Source organism: Watersipora subatra, chromosome 2, assembly GCF_963576615.1.
Source record: "Watersipora subatra chromosome 2, tzWatSuba1.1, whole genome shotgun sequence".
In the NCBI taxonomy this organism is placed as follows: domain Eukaryota; kingdom Metazoa; phylum Bryozoa; class Gymnolaemata; order Cheilostomatida; family Watersiporidae; genus Watersipora; species Watersipora subatra.
In genome coordinates, this window is record NC_088709.1 from 16,929,642 (window position 1) to 16,955,586 (window position 25,945).

Genomic DNA, 25,945 nt, shown 5'->3' on the forward strand with positions numbered 1-25,945 from the left:
TAGTGCCGACATCAGTTAAGGTGTACTGACATATCAGTCTATGTATAATATGAGTATCAGTCAAAGGTTAGTGATAGTTGTAGTCAAAGTGTAGTGATAGTTTTAGTCAAAGGTTAGTGATAGTTTTAGTCAAAGGTTAGCGATAGTTTTAGTCAAAGGTTAGCGATAGTTTTAGTCAAAGGTTAGTAATAGTTTTAGTAAAGTGTAGTGATAGTTTTAGTCAAAGGTTAGTGATAGTTTTTGTCAAAGTGTAGTGATAGTTTTAGTCAAAAGTTAGTGATAGTTTTAGTCAAAGGTTAGTGATAGTTTTAGTCAAAGGTTAGTGATAGTTTTAGTCAAAGGTTAGTGATAGTTTTAGTCAAAGGTTAGTGATAGTTTTAACAAAAGTAATTTCCCAGTATCAGTTCAAGTGTAATAATAATATTAATCAAAGTAGGGTTACAGTATCAGTCAAAATAAATGCGAGTGTCAGTGAAAATAGAGTGCCACTATCAGTAAAAGTGAAATGCCAGTATCTGTCACAGTGTAATGACAGTATCATTAGAAGTGGAGTGACAGATCCGGTAAAATTGAACTAAACAGTCAAATTTAGTTCAATTGATTGTTTAACTAATTGAAACAGTTAGTTAAACAGTCAATTAACTGTTTAACTAACAGTCAGTGACAGTAGCTGTCTTGTAACATTTGGTTTCAAACTATGTAGTGTGTCAGCTTTTGAAGAGGCAGAAAAGTTTTAGTTGCTGCAGAAACTCTCAAAATTCCATCATGGCGGCTCAGATGTATTTGAGGTTTCGTTCTCAAGCAATAGCTGCGTTTTCTAGCCAACAGTGCGTGGTAATCATAAGTTAAACATTCACCTGTGTTGGAGGCATCAGAACAACCAATGTTGTTTTCGGTAGATGTAAGTATCAACTTTGTAGGTAAACACTGCTAACTCTAGCAATCAACCTGCTAACTACGATCAGCAAGCTATGGTCAGCAACTTGATAAACCATGGTCAGCAACCTGCAGGAGTTGTTTTTGCTTTTCTAAGAAGAATAACTCTAACTCTGTTTCTTGGATGAAAACTGACTTACTAAGATCATAGTTTTGAACACCCTTCTTCTGGTAATAAAAATATCACAATCTCACAATTAGGACTATTTTTATAGCTGATTTCCAATCAAAACAACTCATTCAATATTTAAGAGAAGACAACTTCTCACTTCCCACTAACACATAAGATGTTACAAAGTAGCCTATGTTGTTAAACAGGGAGTTGTTACCTAGATATATAACGATATATAACGATATATATCACGATATACATCACGATATATATCATTATATATATCATGATATATATTATGATATATATATAATCATATATATCATAATATATATTATGATATATATCATGATATATATTATGATTTATATAATCATATATATCATGATATATATTATGATATATATCATTATATATATCATGATATATATTATGAGATATATCATAATATATACCATGATATATATTAAGATATATATCATAATATATATCATGATATATATCATGATATAGATCATTATATATATCATGATATATATTATGGTATATATTATGATATATATTATGATATATATCATGATATATATTATGATATATATCGTAATATATATCATGATATATATCATGATGTACATGTATATGATATCTATTATGATATATATCATGATATATAATTATTTTGATATATATTATGGTATATATTATGATATATATCATGATATATACCATGATATATATTATGCTATATATCATAATATATATCATGATATATATTATGATATATATCATAATGTATATCATGATATATTTCATGATATATATTATGATATATATCATGATATATGATTATTATGATATATATTATGGTATATATTATATATATATATCATGATATATATCATAATATATATCATGATATATATCATGATATATATGATATATATTATGATATATATCATGATATATAATTATTATGATATATATTATGGTATATATTATGATATATATTATGATATATATCATGATATATATTATGATATATATCATAATATATATCATGATATATATTATGATATATTATGATATATATCATGATATATATTATGATATATAGGAATCAGAAGGTGGTCACCAACTCAAATTAATCGCCGGAGAGCTTACAATAAATTTATTAAAGACTTGGCGAAAATTAAGAAAAAAAGTGACTCTGCAGAATCTTCACATGTCATAACGACTTTTACACGGAGATGCAGCAGGTGTGGTGCTATTTATGTGGGTAAGTATAAAAAGAATAGTACAGTACAGAAGTAACTATAAAAGGTACAGTATAGTAAACAAGTAAATATAATAGGTACAGTACACAATTAAGTATAGGAAGAATAGTACTGTACATAAGTAAGTATGAGGGGTACAGTACATTACACAAGTAAAAGAGGTACAGTATCACATACAAGTAAGTATAAGGGGTACAGTACAGTACACAAGTAAAATAGGTACAGTATCACATACAAGTAAGTATAAAAAAGCATATAGTAATGCAGAAAGAATTGGAGCTGCATATAGTATGCTGCTAACTTACTCATTGGTAACATTTTAACCTTGGAGTATCTATGATACTAATAGACCTGCAATAAATTCAATTTGTGATGCACCAGGCAGCATGAGCTAATGGCTAGTGTAATACCAATGATACATACAATTTCTGTCATGGTATTTGGAGCAACTATGTTCAGTCATCAACATAATCTCCTCTAATCTTCTTCAAACTTGCTTAGACAAACGTAACTTCACCATTCTCCTTGTATATGGTATTTAGACTAGATACTTACAACTGGTTAACAGCTGAGTACATGCAATAGCACCGAACTAAAGCCAGTAAACTTTTTTAGTGAGCAGATTCAAAGGTAGACAATATCAATCATATCTCAATGTTGTTCAATGAATTATATATTATATTATATAATTCATTGAACAACCTTCATTATATTATATTATGTTGCATCAAGTAAAATTCTAGAGCAGTATATTATAATCGACAGTAATTTATTACACTATAATTATATCATAGTATAATGTATATATAATACTATATATATAATTATAATATATATATTGTATTATATATATAATATAATATATATATATATAATCTTCAAAGTTTGTCGTTGATCTGTCCAGCTATAGCGATTAAAGTCTAGATATTAAAAATCAGTAGCCTATCGCCAAAAAAAACTCGAAACTACCATTCACAAGGCAACAAGCTAATCCATTAAGCTACACGAGATGCATAAATAGATTCATTAGGCAATATGAGTCATTATCTGGGTTAAAATACGCATGGCGACTGTGCGTTACACGCAACGTCACTGAAGCTTGCTCTCACGACTCTTATTAGTAAGTTTAGCAATACATATACAAATTAGCTCACTCAAATTAGCCAATGGCAACTACATTACCTGCTACTATTTATAAGCTGTTTTTTAATACTTGTGCAACGCCGGGAATTCGGCTTGTACATGTATATTATTTAGCACAGCTTAGCTATAATCAGTTGTATTATATAACACTACATTAATCATATTTTATATTTTTAACATACTATATCACATTATATTCTATATTATATTGTAACATTTTATAAAACACTATTACACTTGCTAGTCCTATGCACTGTGAGAGATCGTCATGAGTTATCCGTACATGAAGGATTATCATGTGAAGCAGTAAGGCACTCATGCATGGTTGCTTTTCGGATTGGATTTTTGTGTGAGACAATCTATTTTTCCTAACGATCTTAGATTGGCTTCGGAAAGATATCTGTCCGAGACCAATCTAAGATCGTTAGAAAACCGCTTTTAAGATCGATGGACACTGCTTTTACTACAGTACTAGGTAAATGCCGGACATTGCCCGAGTAATAAAAACGTATTGGTACAGAAAATTTATTTATATTTAGCATATAACAACATTTAGTGTTCTAACTTTCAAATTTCATATTATGAGAAAATTGTTTAGTGCAGTTGAAATAAATTATGAGAAAAAATAAAACAACTGTGAAGGCGTTCAAATGTAAATGTAGAATAATTAGCAAATAATGGCTAAATAAAACGTGTTTTGCTATGATTAAAATAAAGATTTGGTCTAAGATTATATGATTCAAATTTGTTTCAGTATTGTCATCACAAGACGAAAATGTTGTATAGAGTGGTACAGAAACCCATAGTAATTATCTAATGCAAACATCCCAATAGTGAAAATCATCAATATTTTATATGCATTTAAATTTATAATATTCACTAATTTGTTAACATCTTACAAAAATGACAAAATAATATGTTAATCTCGGTAATTATAGCTACCTACAGTAACTTTAGTGTATTTAGTGGTTATGAAAATATAAAATGTAAATCATAAAATGTAACATTACAATGTACTACGTGTAATACATACCGCAAGAAGTTCTTACCTTTGAGGCAGACATGTAAGATAAACGTTGAACTTAACTTCACTGAATTTAGCTTACTAAACACATACATCTTGAAGCCAAGCTTTGGTGTGTGTTTTACTAAACTAAACTTCAATTTTGTCATAGACTAAAATTTTATCCTTTATTCGTTTCAGTTTTGTTGTTAATATAACTTATATTGTATAACTCTGAAGTAAGAATGTGAGATAGAGAGCAAGCGATCATCGTATCTCTTTGTTTTAGTTATGTGTCATATAATAATTGTGTCTTTTGTTTTATTGTGGTTGTCTTACTCTTGCCTGATGTCATTAGGTTATCATACTTTTTGGACAATTAGCCGCTACTTTTTTTGGTGTTTTTCTAATGCATTAACCGAAATCTCCGGTTAATGAAAGGTGAAAGAGAAAATGAGCTGTGAAAAAAACGATGAAAAAAAAATAGCGAAAGAAAAAATCGGTGAAAGAAAAATCTAGCGGTTTTCTCTAGCCGTGAAAGAAAAAGCGAAACAATGCCTAATGGTACTATTCCGGTTAGACACTACATGTAGGTTAAAAAGCGTCGGTTAATACGGAACAGTATACCGCATACCATAATACGGTTCCGTATTAACCAGCAAAGTTCCTGCCGTGTTAAAAAGCACCGTCATGAGTTCTGCAGCCTATTATACAAAAGGGCAGCCTGTGTATTGTTTTATTTAATATTGGTTGTTTGAAAATAAGTAGATGTGGCATATATTATAGAGGTGCGGTTAATAGTTTGACAAGTACGGTATGATCATTTGCCCTTGAGATTAGCTGTAAGTAAATGAGTTATGTAGGTCTTTGTGGTTTCAGTGCATTGTAATCGTTTCTTTGGTTAGTTAAATACTTTGAGTAACTGTGATGTAACACCTTCCCTCTGAGTTCTCTTCGCGCGATTGTATAACCTTCTTTTTCATTCTCTTATATATTAGTACTGTACGAGATCAGTGGGCGATTCTAACACAAGTACTCAGTCATGCAAGTTGTGTTTCTCATTTACTGGAAATCATAATCGCAATTGTGAGAGGAATTTCGACAAATAGTCGGCTAGCATTTTCGTTATTTCGCCGTAATCAGTACACCTACTGCCAAATTTTTAATTTGAGAGAAATATTTGTTGATATCGTGTGGTGGAAGAAAGCAAAAAAGAAATCGTCTTTGTATGGCGAAAACTAAAACAAACATTGTGTTCTAGTATATTGTAAGGCAAAAAATCTTATAACAGTAGCATTGTAACCTGAGGTAGCACCGTAGTAATTAAAAATTTAGCGTGTGCAATCGCGAAAAGAATATACAGTATATGGTTAGAGTGACTGGTGTGATAAGAGCTGCTTACCCTTGTGGTTATGCGCGCTTGTAAGTAGACTTGCGATTTTAATTTTGTGAGTTCAAGTCCACTATGAAGGTGATTCTTCATTGCTAAACTTTAATTGGACAGGCGAACTGGACAGACCAATGACAGACAAACATTGAGATTTATATATAGATTATATTGTAAGATATTATATTATAAAATATTACATAGCAAAATATTTGCAGTTAAGAATTGAAAAGATTGTCAGACCAAATACTAGCGTAAGTGACCTAAATGCAACATTATATAACACAGTATTAACAGTCATTATATAACAATGTTAACAGTCATTATATACCACAGTGTTAATAGTAGTCAATAAATAACACGGTGGTAACAGTCATTATATAACACAGTGTTAACAGTCATTAAATAACACAGTGTTAACAGTCATTAAATAACACAATGTTAACAGTCATTATATAAACAGTGTTAACAGTCATTATATAACACTGTTAACAGTCATTATATAACACAGTGTTAACAGTCATTATATAACACTGTTAACAGTCATTATATAACACAGTGTTAACAATCAATATATAACACAGTGTTAACAGTCATTATATAACACTGTTAACAGTCATTATATAACACAGTGTTAACAGCCATTATATAACAGTGTTAACAGTCATTATATAACACAGTGTCAACAGTCATTAAATAACACAGTGGTAACAGCCATTATATGACAGTGTTAACAGTCATTATATAACACAGTGTTAACAGTCATTAAATAACACAGTGTTAACAGCCATTATATAACACAATGTTAACAGTCATTATGATATTTTTTATAGCCGAAGAATCTACACCCTCAACCTTTTGTGGACTCTGTTATCCCTTAGAAAAACAAGGTAAGTTATACCACCTACCACTTATGTACCCTGTCACCGCTTATAAAAGTGTGGTAAGTTATACATATACCCTGTGGAGACTTGATTAAAAGGCAATGTAAGATACATGTACACCATCTGTAAATCCGCTATCCCTTTGAGAAGAAAAGTAAGTTATACCACGTATGTTTTATAAACTCCACTACTTAGAATAGCAAGGTAAGTTACTGTATTTATCAGAAAGAATACTGGTAAATTCTGCTTGTTTTATTTGGAGAACCTTTAATGCATTTAGGTGAAATGGCTCACTCATTGGCAGACTTTAGCTAAAATATGTGGATTGGTCAAAAGTTTGTGAGTATAAACTGTTTTTGTACAGGGAGGTTTTAGAGGCGAGAAACATGCAACATGACACGGGGTACATGGTGACTAAACATGTTGACAAGCCATGAGTAGTGAGTGGATGACTCATTGAAAGCTGCTCCCAATAACACTCATATCTATTAGCAACATTTTCAAATTTTAAATAATAGCAAAATTGGTGTTTCTATGGTAAGAAAATGTTAGAAAATATTTTGAGATAATCCATTTCACTTTGCTGAAAAAAATTAGTGAACTCCACTGAGCCACTGCAATGTGCGGATGTGATTTACCTTCTAGACAGATTCCTACTATTAACAGTACTAGCATTTAGAGAAACAATGACATAATTAATATCTAAAATATCTGCCTTGTAGCAAACGCGCCAAAGAGAGTCAGACGAACATCACGAAGATGGACCAGAGAAAGGCGAAGAGAATCAGATGGTAAATTACCTCTAAATTACATGCTAACTTTCTGTCTTTACTTTACAATTTGTTTGCTGTTCAAAAGCACTTAAAAATCTTCTTAACGAGAATTGATTTAAAATAAAAACATCGCAATATTGGGGGTATTTATTCATAGCTGTTTAACTTCAATATGAATGAGTGAAAAGGTAGCGAAGAGAGAAAATTAAACATAGCTGGGAAGTAAAGCAAGCGCAAAAATTACAAATAGAAAACACTGAACACGGGTTTCTCTCTTGGAGTTGTTAATGGTCAACTGAAGACAAAGATGAGCTGTCGATTGTTTGTGTAAAAGAGTCGTAACTAAACAAAATATATTACAACCGTAAAATGTTTATGGGTCCTGCTAGCACTAGATTATTTTTATATTAATAACAAATTACGATATATACCCAACGCTAAGATTTTAGGTCTGAATAATCAGATCAGCAGAGTATGGTTGTCAAAACTCACTGAAGGTTGGTGAGGTGAAATGTTGTAACTAGGACTAAAACCTACGACTTGTCACTATTTACACCTCCCTCCTTTCTCTGATATCAACAAACTTTTCTGTTAAAGATTAAGAGCTAGGTCATTTACAATATACGTTTTGCGACTGTGACACATTACTTTGGTAGTGAAGTAGTTGGACAGAATAGCCATGCGCTACGGCAGACAACCGAGCTCTTTGCAATGATGAGATACAACGGTTGAGTTGCTGTTCACCTTTAACTTTGGCAAGTAAAACTCAATACAAGAATGACAATCTTTACTATAATAATAGCTGTATCCGTTCATTCATCTGTCGCTAGAGGTTAGAAATGGTTGCTTTTAACAGAATTTGAACTCATGAATTTCAGATTGGTAGACCAACATTCTACCGCCTTGCTGCAATTTGGAATGATTTTGCAGTTTGTTATACATTTGATGATGTTTCACGGTTCACAGGACTGGCAAGGTACTAGAGGTAGTAACAGGGTAGTGCTTGGCGTACGTGTTACCTTTTAATGTTTAGTTTTTTATGAGTCAAAGTGAACGCCAATGAAATGGTTTCGAAGGAAAAATGTGTACTAACTACAAAACAGTTACTATCTGTTACTTGCTAGTTACTATTTGTTACTAGTCAACTTTTTCTTAGCACAGCTTAATTGCTGCTGATTATCTGTCACAGTTTGTAAGGGAGTCTATTGGTTTTTTATGGATATAATTTTTATTGTAGACAATTTAAAACTGCTACATATACAGTATATAAATCTTGGTGTCTGCCTGTTTATGATTTGGTCTGTCCAGCTATAACTATTAAAATCTTGAAATAAAAAATCTGTATTGCAGAAGATCTGATCTCAGAACCTCCATTCTTTAGTCAATTAATTAACCAATTGAGCTACGTGATATACATGGAGTCATGGGCGATATAAGCCGCTATCGAGGTTACAATACGCATAGTGACTGCGTTCTGGAACAACGTCACTAAAGCTTGCTCTCACTGCTTTTATTAGTAAGTTTAGGAATGCGGATATTAGCTTACTTAAATTAGCCATTGGCAATGTGCCACGCTAATGACAAGTGGCAGGCAACTACGTTACCTGCCACTGTTTATAAGCTGTTTTTAATACCCGTGCAACGCCGGCATTTCGTTGGTCAATCATAAAACTGCTTGAGAATTTGTTCAAAAAACTGCACACGAGTCAGTTACGAAACGATTCCAACAATAACAATAATAACAACAACAACTCACAAACAGACTTCAAAACTCGCACACAACTAGATTTTGACTTTAGCTCACAAAGTTGCTCCTAAAATAGCTTATTGTAAACCGCCTTTACCCGAGCGGAGTGATTTACAAAATGATGTTAATTGAAACACTCCCTTTTTGTAGAAGATTCTAATGAAGACAGTGGAATCATTTTAAATCTGTCAAATCGACTGCAGAATGTGGCATTAGAAAATCAGAACGAGGAGGAAGCTGAAAAACTACACTATCAAAGATCATTGGAAATTCCACGCCTTTACCGAACTTCAGCTGAGTTGAATAGCCTGCAAAATATTGAAATCACTCTTCCAACGACGCGCCGAGAAGCTTTCATGGAACCAGAAGAGCCAGGCAACATACAAAAACTAGCTAGGCTAAACGCCTGCTATACGATGAGCTATGACAGTAAGAGCCAAACAATCCGGCCATGTGATCTACACAGATCTGGACACCCAGACTGCTGGGTAAGCAATGAGTTTGAAGACATACCTCCAGGAGCTTACGAACGATTTTGGGACAAGTATATGGAAAAACGTTCTGCCTCTTGCGTTATTCAAAATAAAGAAAGTCCAATGATGACGGGAAAGCAGTCTATCCAATCACTGAACCTATATTATCCTAGATATATTCCAGAGCCTCATCTACCGACAATAGAGGAAGGGTCATCAAGCTCTGCTCACAGTTCATCGTAGTATTCGACGACTCTGAACTTTGGTCATCCTTTATTGAAAATTTTCTGTTGTTCTCTTTATTATCCAAATGTTTTCTATGGTTGTAACTGTTGTATAATATGCTACGTATCACTTTATGGAATGAAAGCCATTATTTCTGTGACACCTGCAGCTGCTTTTCTCTTTTACACCAATGATCACAAAGTTGATGTTACCAAAAACTAACGATAGAGTTGTTAGACAGTAAGAACATATACAATAGACCGGATATGTCAGTTTTGTTCCGTGACCAGTGGGTCATATGGGACCCATTGTAGACACTCTTATAGTCCATTGTAAGCACTTTAACAGCCCCCAGATATGATTCTTTCTCCCAAACTCACCGACAGACTCAAATGCATATAAATGGAAAAAACTCAAAGCATTGATAACAATTTCTGTTTGATAGTCGTTGAGAAATTAATGTGTTTGAAAATATCGTCGATTTTCAATGATTATTTTTTTTAAGAAACAGCTTGACCAAATAGTAATAAATAGCATTGCCTCAGCTACTGAGACTGAGCAAAAAAGTCATAGAGTTATGAATGGATTTCCGATAGGAATAGAAATTTCTGGCAATGACACACTATGACTTTTTTCACAGAAAACTGACAACAAAAAGAGACATCAAGCCTCTGTACAAAAAGTTAAAGCCTTTGAATTAATATTGATGAATTTCAGTTTTAAATTTTGTAATTTATGCTTTTTTTGTTATTTCGTTGAAGTAAATAAATTTTATCAAAATTTATATTATACTTTTTTGTCGAACTACTTAAACACTGCTTGGATTTGTCTGTATGTTTTTAAACAGAAAAATACAGAAGAATTTATTTAATGTGTTTGGCTTACGAGGCTCTCGATGATACCAATTGACCCTTATGACCCAGAGGACCTTGAGTGTGACAAGCCTGTAATAGACCGAATGACTAGTCATACAGAGGTGGCTCAATATCATGGTTCTTATCACCAGACCTTCTGAATCTCAGATCAACAACAATAGAATTACCTTAGTATTTCCTATATCTATTATAATCATAGAGTTATACAACTATTGCATCACTATTTACGGCAATAATTTAAAAAATAGTTGGTGAGCTATCCAAATATGTTACAAGCAGGCATAAAGCTACTCCACCAATATATCAATAAAAATAGATCTACTTAAACACTCGAGCAATAGTATACACAAATATGTGTATACTTAAAATATGCACACTTGAAGTACTTGTGAAACTATTACTGGTTACTACTAGCATGCTTAAAGATCATGATTGTGAGAGAGATCATTGCGTGTACCGTAACGATTATTAAGCTGGCTTCAAACACTACTCTCAATATTGTTAGACTAGTTTAAGTTACTAGCTTAAGTTACTAGCTTAAGTTACTCAAATTCATTGAGTAATTATTTTATTACCTGTGCAACGGCTGAGAGTTCCGCTAGATATACATGTATTTCATATCCGGGAGGTTATATAGACACATCTCTACTAATATTACAGCATTGACCATCAAGTATTCTGAAGTTCACAATCGGAACCACATACGTAATTGGCTCCGGTTGTGATAGAGTCATATATAGTCATAGAGCTACCCAACAACAGAATGTGACCATTCAAAGGTAAATAGAAAAGCAGTAGCTCTATTTTTCTACAGCAGCTTATCAAGTGTAATTTTAACAGGAGACTTGAAACAGGGTTTTGTTGAGAGATATAATCTTCTACTAGAGAATAAACGAAGAAGCTATGTACTTGCTTTGGCGGAGTGCTGCTCACACTGGCACCAAGTTCAACTCATTCAAACATGGAAGATTCATTTTAATACTAATATTACTTTAGTAATGCTTTTATATTAATATTACTTTACTATTTTATTTAGTTTTGGTCTAATTTGTTGCACGTGGTAAAATATAAATAGTGTAAAATGGTATGTAAATTGGTAAATAAATATTTTATTAATGAAGTTTGTCTATATATGTATTTATCTATATATTTACTTATCTATATCTATGTACGTATGTAGATAGATATGCACATATGCACATATGTACATATGGACAAACACACATACATACAATACATACTCTACATAGATATGTAAATATGTACGTACATACGTACATATGTACACATCTATCTATACATCTACCATTTTATGAATTTTTATCTACCGATCTAACTATGAAAAATATTTCTAGTTTGGAAGGTGTAGCATGCTTAAAAACTATACATATTTTAATGATGTCATCATTTAGAGGCTACCTCTAACATTCGACAGGAACTATATTTTGCAACTAAAGGTAATCTGAAACTCTTTCTTCAAAATCACTCCCCTAAACTCATTGTATTTAAGCTAACCGCATGCTTCAGAACTCATGCTTCTGTGTGTGTGCTATATAGTTTGTAACAAGCTCCAGTTGTGAAGGTGTTGATAGAAGACAACTAGAGACTAGATGCTTACTAGCAAACCTTTTTTACATAACAGAGATTAATAGACTACGATTACAGCCATTTTTAGGACTTATAATATATATTTTATTATATACAATATGTAATATATATTATATAAAAATTGTATTATATTATATATAATTTATATTACATGTATATATAAAAAAACTTGCCATAAAAGTCAAATTTATTTATATAGAATAGACTTGTTTCATGGTGTGGCTCATCAGGTGTTTATATTGGAGATTTTCAGCATCGACACATGGCCGAAACAAATTGTTAGCTTAGAAATAATTTGGACTTTCCAGATAAGTTTTTACTCTAAAAAATTACTTTACATATTGCTATTAGTGAAGAGTTCTTTTGTAGCTCCAAATTTGACTTTTTTTTATTTATGTTTAGTCATGGAATTTTTGTTGGACATGAAAATAGCATAGGATAGCCAACCACTCATACACTTACATGAATATACAATACATTTAATGTGTATTAATAGTGATAACAGTAATAATACATATATACAATTGTGTATTAATATTATATAAAACACATATTATATATAATAATGTATTATATACAATAAATAATATATGTTATATATAATATACGATGAATAACATATATTATTTATTAACATAACATATTGATAAAATATTATTATAATATAACATATATATTATATATGTTATATATAACATATGATAAATAACATATATTGGTAATTATATAGAAAGAATTAATATTTATATATAAAGTAATTATCTGTAATATATATTGCTTTTTTTTCTATTATGTTCGTAGCACCGCAATGCAACAGTTTTACAAAACGTTTATGATAGCTTTATGAAAATAATTCTGGCTCTGGCTGCCTGTAAAATCTAGGCTATGAGATTCATCATGATGACATGAGCTTTAATTACTTTGAAGAAAAAAATTTCCTCGTAGAATCAAAACCTCATTCACTCTGCTTATTCGTACATTATCGCACAGCTCAGCTGGCTGAGATGTCTGGAGGTGCGAGACAGAAAGATCAAAGACGACGAGAGGTGGCTGAAGATCCAGATTATTCCGGAGGGGAACACATTAGCCGAAGACCTGCATGCGACTCCCCTCCATCAGTGCCTAGACGCACGTCCCCGCCACCTATTCCTCCAAGACCATCATCGACTTACAAAAAAAGAGTTGGCTACAATCGATCTGCGAGAGATCGCCAGGCATGTCAAGGTAATTACAAAACTTTGACTGCTATAGACCTCTACAATTTATTTTGAAATAAAATAAAAATAGAAAAAAAAGCATAACGTTAATGAATGAGGCTAGACACAAACTGTGTGAATGAAAAGTGAAGGGCTGAGATAATAGTGTGAATCATAAATAATCTAGCCACGCATTTCACAACGCTAAAAACCTTCTACCGTTTCAAAATTATTATTTCTAATTTTGCTATCTGATTGTTCTAAGATAGATTCTTGGATTAAGGTCTTTACTAGGTGTTGCTTTTCTGCAATCCCGAACAATTAATCTAACGACCAATGTATCAAATTCTAACTCGTTCAAAGCAAATTCGTCTAAATTCAACTCGTCTAAGGGTACGATTGGTGCAAGGACATGATTGGTCTAAAACCAACTCATCCAAATATACGGTTGATCTGATTGCGGTTAGGAATAGTTACTGCCAAAATGGAGTTTACAGTGTGTGAAACTGTGTGATCCGAAAGAGGAAAAAGAAGCTTGCTGCAGATGACGTTGTTATACGCCACATCTACTTTTTAAATATAAAATTTTTTATCAACTATTTTAAATTGTGAGTACTAAATTTAGGTCTCTGATTTAAGTTTTTGATTTATGACTCTGTTTTGTCTGTACATCAATTTTAGATTAATCATCATTATACTAAATGGTATATTGATAAATCGGTTTTAGACTAAATGTCTTTGGACAAATTGGTCTATTAGGGTAATTGTATTTGGACATATCGGTATAGGCAATCGCTGTTAGACCAATCGATCTAAATATCGATGCGTTGAACTCTCAGTATATATAAACAAAAACTCTCCGGGGTGGTTTTCACGTCTCTAGTTATAGTCAAGAGCAGTACTTTTAAACATGAACTTGCCCAAAATTTTAGTAAACTTTGTCAGAAAGTATCAGTATTTTTCTATCATTTGACATTGTTTTTGATATTTGAAGTAATCTTTATTGCCAAAAAATTTCAAGATTTAAATCCATAAAACTTGATCGTGGTTAAAACGCTATATCAAGCGAAAGTACGATTCCGACATCTATAGTTGCAAAGAGACCAACAGAATAGAGACGCATAACGCCACAACTTGAGCACAATAGCTTACAGTATATCAACTATAGCAATGATAGCAACAATAGTCATTTTACATGTATTTTCCTTCTGAGAAACATCCTGACTGTCAAGTATTCTTAAACATCAAAAAAAATCTCAAATAGTGATTTCATCTCAAAATGGATGAAATCTGCTAAAATTTTCGGTAAGTTCATTTTTAACCTGACTGCTGAAATTTTCATGTAATGTTATTCTGCTATCGGGCCCACGGACACTATGACAAAAATATAAAACTTTACAATGTAAGATAGCCTTCAAAGTCACCTTTTTTAAAATTGGCCCTACTTGTTGTCATTTGCAAAAAGTGCTCATAATAATGTATAAAATCCTGCGTTAAATGATATGTAAAGCTTTATTAAAATAATAATTTAACTTCTAGCATTCGTATTTCCTGACGACGACGAACAAGAGGATGTTCCAGTTGAGACAGGTTCGATTCGCAGTGGATTACCCTTGTCAGTAGACGCTCCCTTGTTCCCAACAGCCAGGCAGCAAATGTCAATGAAGAGATGTGACAAGTGCCGAAGAAACTTTGTTGGTAGGTAGTAGATGCATTTATTGTTTATAGTGTGTCGGTAGAAACTAAATAGATAGATTGCTGGTAGGAAATAGAAATATACATATAACGTGTCGAAAAGAAATAAACAAATGACTTTTTCTGAGAAATAAACACATAGCCTGTGGTTAAAAATAGTCCACGTAGCTCTATGTCTGTGAGCAGTCAGCTGACAGACTGACTGCTCACAGACATAGAGCTACGCTATCAAGAGTATAGAGCATACACTAAATAGATCTGTTTTATCTGATACTTGGTTTATATAAATGAATACACACTCATCAGAAAATCCTTCAGAAGGACTCCATCACATTTCACTAAACAGCATATTCTTGATTCTCAACAGAGAAACAGCTAAAACTGCATTCTAGATAAGAAGAAATCTATAAACAACACTTTTAACACGTTCGTTGAGAGTTGTCACCACTTGTTGTTGTTACCCACTTTAACACATAATAGAAGTGTTCTGATTATTTTACTAATGATAATCCTGAAAGGTATACAAGCTTATACACAAAGGTACACTTATTCATTTACATACCAAGGTATAGAAGCAATGCCAGCTTAAATAAATTGTTTTGTGCTATCATATTGTGGAAACCTCAACAAAAAGGGATAAATTATTTGCTTGAATAAAACAGGCAAAATGAAGTCAAAAATTTGTATGATTCAAAAGCTAATTAGGTGACAATAACCTTAATTAGGTGACTATACTTTTCCTTACGAGACTAGATCTTTAGACTAGGTGATTATGCAGGTAAACTAGGTAGCTATGCCTTTAGACTAGGTGATTATATTTTTAGACCAGGTGACTATACCTGTAGACTAAATGACGACGCCTGTAAACTAGGTGGCTATGCCTGTAAACTAGCTGGCTTTGCCTTTAAACTAGGTGACTATACCATCCGACTAAATTAATTTTGGGTGACTATCTATAACTTATAATTGGTGAGACCTGCTGCTCAGTTATGACAAGTTCTGCCCTTATAACCATTATTCTTGGTAAAGAACAATCATCCAGAGGAAAATGGCTACTAATATTTGTTATGTGATCATCTGTAATAATTTTCTTTGTGTAAGAAACTTTGTTTGCCTTATGTTTTGGTATTAATTTTGTAGGAAGACCTCGTGACAACATCTGTGATATGTGTCTGGTGTACTTACCTGTCAAATGTAAGTAACAATAGGAGCATTTTGTATCAGTTAACAGTCGACAACACCTGCTACTAAAAATACAAAAATTGATGAATATAGGGTGAGAACTACAGTTCTCAGTCTGGGCACAGTTCTTTTCTGAGCATTTTTACCGCGATCAACTTTTGTCGATTTTAATCTTCAAATATCTTGACAATGAGATTGCCGAAAACAACATACAACATGTCAACTGATAGCCAAATATCAATACTTTCTGTTAAAATCAACTAAAATTTGACGCAATCACATCTTTTATAGGGTGCAACTGTTCACATCACACTAAAAATATTACATAAAGAGGCTACTTGTATGTCAAGTCTAAAAACACCTAGAGCTAAATATACTTAGTACCTACAGATTAGGTCTAGCATACTCCTTATGCTTGCACCCGTTGATGCTTGCACCCGTTGATGCTTGCACCCGTTGATGCTTGCACCCGTTGATGCTTGCACCCCTTGATGCTTGCGCCTCTTGATGCTTGCAACCCTTGATGCTTGCACCCCTTGATGCTTGCACCCCTTGATACTTGCACCCCTTGATGCTTGCACGCCTTGATGCTTGCACCTCTTGATGCTTGCAACCCTTGATGTTTGCTCCCCTTGATGCTTGCACCCCTTGATACTTGCACCCCTTGATGCTTGCACCCCTTGATGCTTGCACTTCTTGATGCTTGCATCCTTTAATGCTTGCACCCCTTGATGCCTGTACTTCTATGCTTGCTTCCCTCGATGCCTGCACCCCTTATTCCTACACCACCTTACACTTGCACCCCTTGATGGTTGCACCCCTTAATGGTTGCACCCCTTGATACTCGCACCTCTTGATGGTTGCACCCCTTGATGCTTGCACCCCTTGATGCTTGCACCCTTTGATGCTTGCACCCCTTACTGTTTGCATCCCTTGATATTTGCACCCCTTGATGCTTGCACACTTTGATGCTTGCACCCCTTGATGCTTGCACCCCTTAATGCTTGCACCCCTTGATGCTTGCACCCCTTAATGCTTGCACCCCTTGATGTCTGTACTTCTATGCTTGCTTCCTTCGATGCCTCCACCCCTTATTCCTACACCGCTTACACTTGCACCCTTTAATGCCTTCACCCCCCTCATAACTGCATTCCTTGATGACCGCACCCCTTGATGACTGCACCCCTCGATACCTGTACCTCTGTCTGCTTTCCTCGATGCTTGCACCCCTCATTCCTACACCCCTTTACACTTGAATCCCTTGATACGTCAGCCCCTTTTGTCTGCACCTTTCAATGCCTTCACCCCCTTATGACTGCATCCCTTGATGACTGCACCCTCTTACACCTGCAGCACCTGTTTGATGCTTTCAGCCCCTTATGCCTGCACCTCTTGATGCCTGCATCTCTTGATACCTGCCCATTTTAATACCTACATCAGTGCAAAACCTTGATTTGCTACCTTTTCAGCTTGCCAGTGTTACAATTTATTCAGAAAAATTGAATGCATAAACTTTGTACCTGTTTTTCCATTACATTTACCTCTGTAGTTACTAGCTAAATAGTTTATTAACTTTCTGAAAGTAACTAAAGATGTCATTGTTGCCTACTTGCCAGTTAGCTACATGTACCTGTCCAAACACTAACAATCAACCAATCACCTATTATCGAGTACTAACTATTCCAGGCAAGCCATTACTGACTAGATATAGCACATTTATATGGGGTGATTTTGTGAATGACATTTTGTTACGAATTGCATCTACTAACAGAAGGTCATGGTATACTGTAAACATCTAGGCCCTAGATGTTGATCACCTAGATCCCTGACACACCCTAGATTCTAGGGTGATAGCCAACAGTACATCAACGCTGAATTGCAGTCAATTAGCCAATACCAGTTACCATACAATTATCATTCACCGGTATTTTTGATCGCTAAGAATTAAACAGAAACTGATAAGCTAAATGTGTGTGTGTGTGTTTACATCAGAACGATTTATTGGAGTTGTTTTCTCGCTAACAAAGTCGGTTTAGTGTAAAACAAAAAACGGTTATAAAAATAGTTTCGTCCCCGTCACTGACACAAGATCGGTAAAATGCTGCATACTTATACAATGTTTGTCCGATTTTGATGATCATCATTGATGGCGTACAACATGAACTTGTATGTTCATGTTATGAAAATAGTTTCGTCCCCGTCACTGACACAAGATCGGTAAAATGCTGCATACTTATACAATGTTTGTTCGATTTTGATGATCATCATTGATGGCGTACAACATGAACTTGTATGTTCATGTTATGAAAATAGTTTCGTCCCCGTCACTGACACAAGATCGGTAAAATGCTGCATACTTGTACAATGTTTGTCCGATTTTGATGATCATTATTGATGGTGTACAACATGAACTTGTATGTTCATGTTATGAAAATAGTTTCATCCCCGTCACTGACACAAGATCGGTAAAATGCTGCATACTTGTACAATGTTTGTCCGATTTTGATGATCATCATTGATGGCGTACAACATATACTTGTATGTTCATGTTATGAAAATAGTTTCGTCCCCGTCACTGACACAAGATCGGTAAAATGCTGCATACTTGTACAATGTTTGTCCGATTTTGATGATCATCATTGATGGAGTACAACACGGGCTCGACCAATCATATCTCGTAATGTTGCAGCAAATACAATAACGATATATTCCGTTCTTCTGAAGGATCATTTTAGAACATTATTAGCATTAGGTGCATTTACACCAGAATGATATTAAAGCGATATTGGTTGTTGATTATTAATTAATATAATTATTGTGCACACATGTACATGTCATGTAGCGATGGAGTGACTCTCTTTCATGTTTAGGCTAATTAGCAGTCAAAATAGAGTGGATATTGAATATTGATGTTGTATTATAGTATTCTATGAGATCCACAAGTATTATAATATTCTATTATATTCTGACCTTTATGTGAGCCACAAATATTACTGGATTTTACGTGAACCACAAGTATTATGGTATTCCATGTAGACCACAAGTATTATGGTAATCTATGTGTACCACAAGTGTTATGGTATTCCATGTGAATCACAAGTATTATGGTATTCCATGTGGACTACAAGTATTATTGTATTCCATGTGGACCACAAGTATTATGGTACTCTATGTGGACCACAAATATTATGGTAATTTATGTGGACCACAAGTGTTAAGGTATTCCATGTGTACCACAAGTATAATGGTATTCCATGTGGACCACAAATATTATGGTAATCTATGTGTACCACAAGTGTTATGGTATTCCATGTGGACCACAAGAAGTTTTATTGTATTCCATGTGGACTACAAGTATTATTGTATTCCATGTGGACCACAAGTATTATGGTACTCTATGTGGACTACAAATATTATGGTAATTTATGTGGACCACAAGTGTTAAGGTATTCCATGTGTACCACAAGTATAATGGTATTCCATGTGGACCACAAATATTATGGTAATCTATGTGTACCACAAGTGTTATGGTATTCCATGTGGACCACAAGAAGTTTTATTGTATTCCATGTGGACTACAAGTATTATTGTATTCCATGGGGACCACAAGTATTATGGTACTCTATGTGGACTACAAGTATTAAGGTATTCCATGTGGACCACAAGAAGTTTTATTGTATTCCATGTGGACTACAAGTATTATGGTATTCCATGTGGACCACAAGAAGTTTTATTGTATTCCATGTGGACTACAAGTATTATGGTATTCCATGTGGACCACAAGAAGTTTTATTGTATTCCATGTGGACTACAAGTATTATGGTATTCCATGTGGATTACAAGTGTTATGGTATTGTATGTGGACCACAAGTATTATGGTATTCTATGTGGACCACAAAGTCTTGCATGTAAAATTAACCCGCTATACATTCTTTTTTACAGCCGGTGCCTCAAGTCCATCAAGTTCTCAAGCATGTCCACCTTGTGAGTATTTGTACTTTGTACAGTACGTTCTAGTCTTGTAACATAAGCGAGAGTTCTCTAGGCCGTAGAATTGTAAAAAGTAAAGCAACTCGAGGGAAGTCGCAAGGCTTTTTTAAAGATTAGGCTAAAAAAGCATTCTTTATAACACCTGTTCTGTTCTAAATGACTCTGAATGTTAATTGTGGCGTATAGAGAGTACCCTGCAGGTTGAGTGTGCCATACTTGGTATCTATATAGATTAAATGAGGCATATTTAGCACGTAAAGGTAAAGTGTGATATATACCAGGGAGATGAACTCACATTAGCTCTGTTTTAAGAAGCTGTTCGAAGGCGATGCAATCTAATAAAGTTAATTATAGATGACCTAAGATATTTGGTAATACAGGTAGGGTGCTTATTCGAGTTGTTGGTGCTTTTCATGCTATAAGATGGTCATTCACTATTACACCTTATTAAATTTATCAGAATTGACAAGTTGGTTTTATAAAAGAACTTGTCTTGAAAAAACAAAACAACCATCATATTTTAAGATGGTGTATACCGTACTTTATTATTGTCAGTTGCATCGCTACGCATTCCTTTTTTAGCCTTAAGATTTTCCGGTGGCTCCCAAGATTCTGTGAGGTCGGCACCACCAAGTCAAGAAACGAGATTCTACGAAAGCAGACTTGATCGACTTCCTGCAGCACACAACAGCGATGAAGATCTCACAAAACAACTAAATGAAGCTACAGAGTTGTTGAAGAAGCTAGGTGATTTGTAACTCCACGAGACTGTTATATCCGCCGCTATATTAACACATACTTGAAACAACATGAAACATGTCATTCCTGCTTAATTATTTTTGCTTAATTATTCCTCTGTTATTGAGGATCCTCCACTGAGATTATTTTAAAGATTCTTTAATACATACAACAAATTTAAAATTTGAGTAACATGAATTGTAATATAATAAGTGTGACGCGCTTTAATGTATAGTTGCATTTGAGTTTCACGACCAAATATGGTCAGAGATGGAGAGCAAAGTAATAAAGGGTGTGAGTTAAAGTTAGTGTGTTTGGACATGTATAGAACTAAAGATGGATGATACATGAAAGCCCAGGTAACTGATGCCGCTCAGGAAATTAAGCTAGTTGACAAAAAATAATTACAATTTGCTATGAAGAAATGGATAAGAAAAATAAAATATTTTGTAGAAAAATGTTGAAAAGCTGTAATTCATTAGCTTTGATTAAGAAGCAAACCAGTTCTGGCAAAACAACTTACAATCTAAGGCTTCATAACCAATCAAGATCAAATCAAATACGCATGCTGCTCAATGCTGCGCTCACTATACCTCACATGCGCTTTTTTGCATTCTTATTTAAGACTTTTAACAAATCAATCCAGATATTAGCAGTAAGTACAAGAGAAGTAATGATAACGTAGCAAGACATCACTCGAACTTCAGCTTGCTAATACAGATGTATTCTTCACCGCTTGTTCCTGTAAGTGGAAGAAACTCTACTACCAAGGAAGTGCTAATGGCTTTAGTTATAGCTCTTAGCTATTCAATTAAGACTGATCTATAACATTAAATATCAAATTGAATTGTGAATCTAGTGTTATCAAAGTTGTGAAAACAGGGTGTGTGATCAGATACTGGTATGCTAATAGGTAAAAGGTGGCAAAATTTTATAACAAAGAATAGGATGAATACTCCGTGTTTTTTACCATCTATGTTTATGTTTAGAACAGTAGATGTACTCTCCACTGCTAGATATGTTAATTTACTTTACTAACATTGTTGGATTCAAAATACTGAATGGTTTAACTCCTTCATATATCACTGATATGCTTCAATTCTCAAGTACCAGATATCTGCGGAGTAATAGTTTTATTTTGGACTTACCAAAAGATGCACTCAATAATTGTATTGCTAATTCTATTAATTGTATTGCTAATTCTATTAATTGTAGTGCTAATTCTTTTAATTGTATTGCTAATTCTATTAATTGTAGTGCTAATTCTTTTAATTGTATTGCTAATTTTATTAATTGTATTGCTGATTCTATTAATTGTATAGCTAATTCTATTAATTGTATTGCTAATTCTATTAATTGTATTGCTAATTTTATTAATTGTATTACTGATTCTATTAATTGTATTGCTAATTCTATTAGTTGTATTGCTAATTCTATTAGTTGTATTGCTAATTCTATTAATTGTATTGCTAAATCTATTAATTGTATTGCTAATTCTATTAATTTTATTGCCAATTCTATTAATTGTATTGCTAATTCTATTAATTGTATTGCTAATTCTATTAATTGTATTGCTAATTCTATTAATTGTATTGCTAATTCTATTAATTGTATTGCTGATTCTATTAATTGTATTGCTAATTCTATTAATTGTATTGCTAAGATCTATAGCCGATTTTCCGACATATATATGACATACAGTAAAACCTTGGTTCTCGACCATAATCCGTTCCAAAACCCTGTTCGAAAGGCGATTTGTTCGAACACCGAAATCATTTTCCCCATTACAAATAATGTAAATCGTTTTAATCCGTTCCAACACCCTGAATGTTTACCTTTTTAGTATTTTATACATTATTTTATGCATGAAATTGCACATTAAAATGCTGACCAACACATAAAAAGCAATGTATATCTCAGAAAATGTTAAGCAAAATGGCAAAGACACAAATAACATAAACATAAATGTAACCCAGGCTAATCGTACGTTCGCGTTATCGTAATCTTCCATACGAAAGATTACGCTAACATGAACGTGTAAAAATAAAAAAAAAGGATAAAGAAAAGAATTATGAATAGGATTTTTTAGGATACAGGATGTTCTTTTCTCTTAAAATATCTATCCAATGACACTTGCTTCTGCCTTCTTAAACGCAGCACGTCCGCATGCGACAACAGTTGGTCACGGAGAGAGCAATCTACACCCGTATGCCGCTCAGCATCCCACCCTCACGTACGCACTCCCTCGTCGTACTCCCTCGTCGTACTCCCTTGGCGTTTGAACTCCGATTTTTGTTCGAACTACGAAGCAAGAATTTCTCGAATTTTTTGTTCGGACTCCGATTTGTTAGAACTGCGAGTCGTTCGAAAACCGAGGTTCCACTGTACTTTGAGAAATATATACATGTATATAGATTGAGCAGTTCATAATTATTTACTGATAAGTTACTCTAGGTACATTGAGATTTATTTATATTGTATATAAATCTCGGTGTCTCATCTGTCATTTGTCTGCCCTGTTATAGCTTAATAGTTCAGGTATTGAAAAATCACTTTCGTAGTGAGTTTGAACTCCCACCATTCAAATCATAAGTCTGCTAACAAGCGCATGCAACCAGAGAGCGTGCGTAACCACAAGGCTAAGCTGTTTTTATCACACCCATTGTTCTTACCATATACTGTATATCCTTTTTGCGGTTGCACAAGCTAAGTTTGCATTTGTTATAATTAATTAATACAGTACGCCATCGAGTTACGATGCACCTGTTATGCAATTATTTCGCTTTATGAAGTGGAAACTGATTGTTTTTCGTCCTTGCTATACATTGACGAACATTTTTTTCAGCTTTTTTTTACAATACGATATAAACGAAATATTTTATCAAAGTTTAAAAATTCAACAGTCTGTGCGCTGATTGCATCAAAACAACGAAGATGTCTGTATGATATTTGCTTAACTCCCTCTCAAAAAACTGCCTCTGAAAGAAAGACGTTGCTTGCTCTCTATCTCAGTTCAGCGTATTTAAGTATAAGTTTAAGTGAAAATGAAACCGAAAACCGATAGATGATAAAGTTTTAACAGATGACAAAGTTCAGTTTTGTAAAATACATACTAAAACTTAGCTTTATGTATGTGAATAATAAGCTAAATTCATTTAAGTGAAACTCAATATTACATAATGTAAAACGTCTATTTTGAAGGTAAGAACTCTCTACGGTATGTACTGCACGTAGTACATTTTTATGCTACAATTTATTGCGGATAATAACTAATAAACACACTAAAATTATTATAGGTAACTTTAGATATTAAAATTAACATATTATTTTGTTGTTAATTTTTAATATGTACAGTATGTATAAAAAAGTTTGATAAATTTTCCCAAAGGGTGTTTGCATTAGATAATTGCTATGGGTTTTTATACTGCTCTGTACAACATTTTCGCCTTACGATGCCAAAACTGATACGAATTAAAATCATATATTTGTATATCAAATCAAATTTTATTGTAATTGTAGCAAAGTAGACTTTATTTAGTCATTACTTGCTGATTATTTCACAATTAAAACACCTTTAAAGTTGTTTTATTTTTTCTTTTAATTTAATTCAGCTGCACAAAATACTTTTTCACGATGTAAAATTTAAAAGTTACAGCTATTTGAAAAAGTTTAAAAACTTTCGCAGTTGCTTTATTTTTTCTCTTAATTTATTTGAACTGCAAAAAGCACTTTTTCCTGATATGAAGTTAAAATGATAACTATATTGGTATATGTTAAACAACTCTCAATTTTTTGTACAAAGACTCTTTTATTACTCTGGCAATGCTGGGCATTCACTTAGTATATATATATATATATATATACATGTATATACTCTGCACAAGCTATGCACTAACTAAAATCTTTCCATTTATTTTCTGTTTCATGAACTAGCAATAAAAAATTATGATGTCATCAGTTTAGAGGCCTTCAAAGTTATAAACTTATAAAAAAATTTATTGTGAAAGTGAGTTAACATAATCCTATATAATTGTATAAGTATAATATAGTATAATATAAAATAACAGAGCAATAAAAGAATATAATGTAACATAATAAAATAATGATATAACATAATATCAATAATAATAATAATGATAATATCTTTGTGAGAGTTTGATGCCTTATAACATGATACTTTAAGTATTTGTGTAAAGTAACAGCTTATATGACTAGCTGAGCTAACTTCTCTCTCTGGCTCATATGAGCAGGGATAGTTTATCTAAGCTCTACTGACTTGGTAATTAGGTCAAATAGTGTGTCAATCAATTGACTTAAAGGACAACTCCATATTAAGGACTATTTCTGTAACTATTCATTTACTAGTGATAAGCTTTGGCCATGTAAACTACTACGTTAAAATAAACATGCTCTGTAGATACTCAGTGATGGCAAGAATCAACCATCCTTATAAGACAACCACGTTTGGCTGCGGCCCTAAACAAGAAAGATTAGATGAAAATTTCTCTATGATCCCTGGTAGCTATCCAGAATCCTATCGTTATGTAAGACCCTACGCTGCTTCACTTACCGCATCTACACGTGACCTTCTTGCTGCCCTTAGAGAGTTGAGGCAGCATAGACCTCAAAGATCAAGATACTGTTCTGTTTTTGGGTCAGCAGAAGAAAGCGTTCCCTTTGGAAAAATTCAAACAAAGCGAGCCA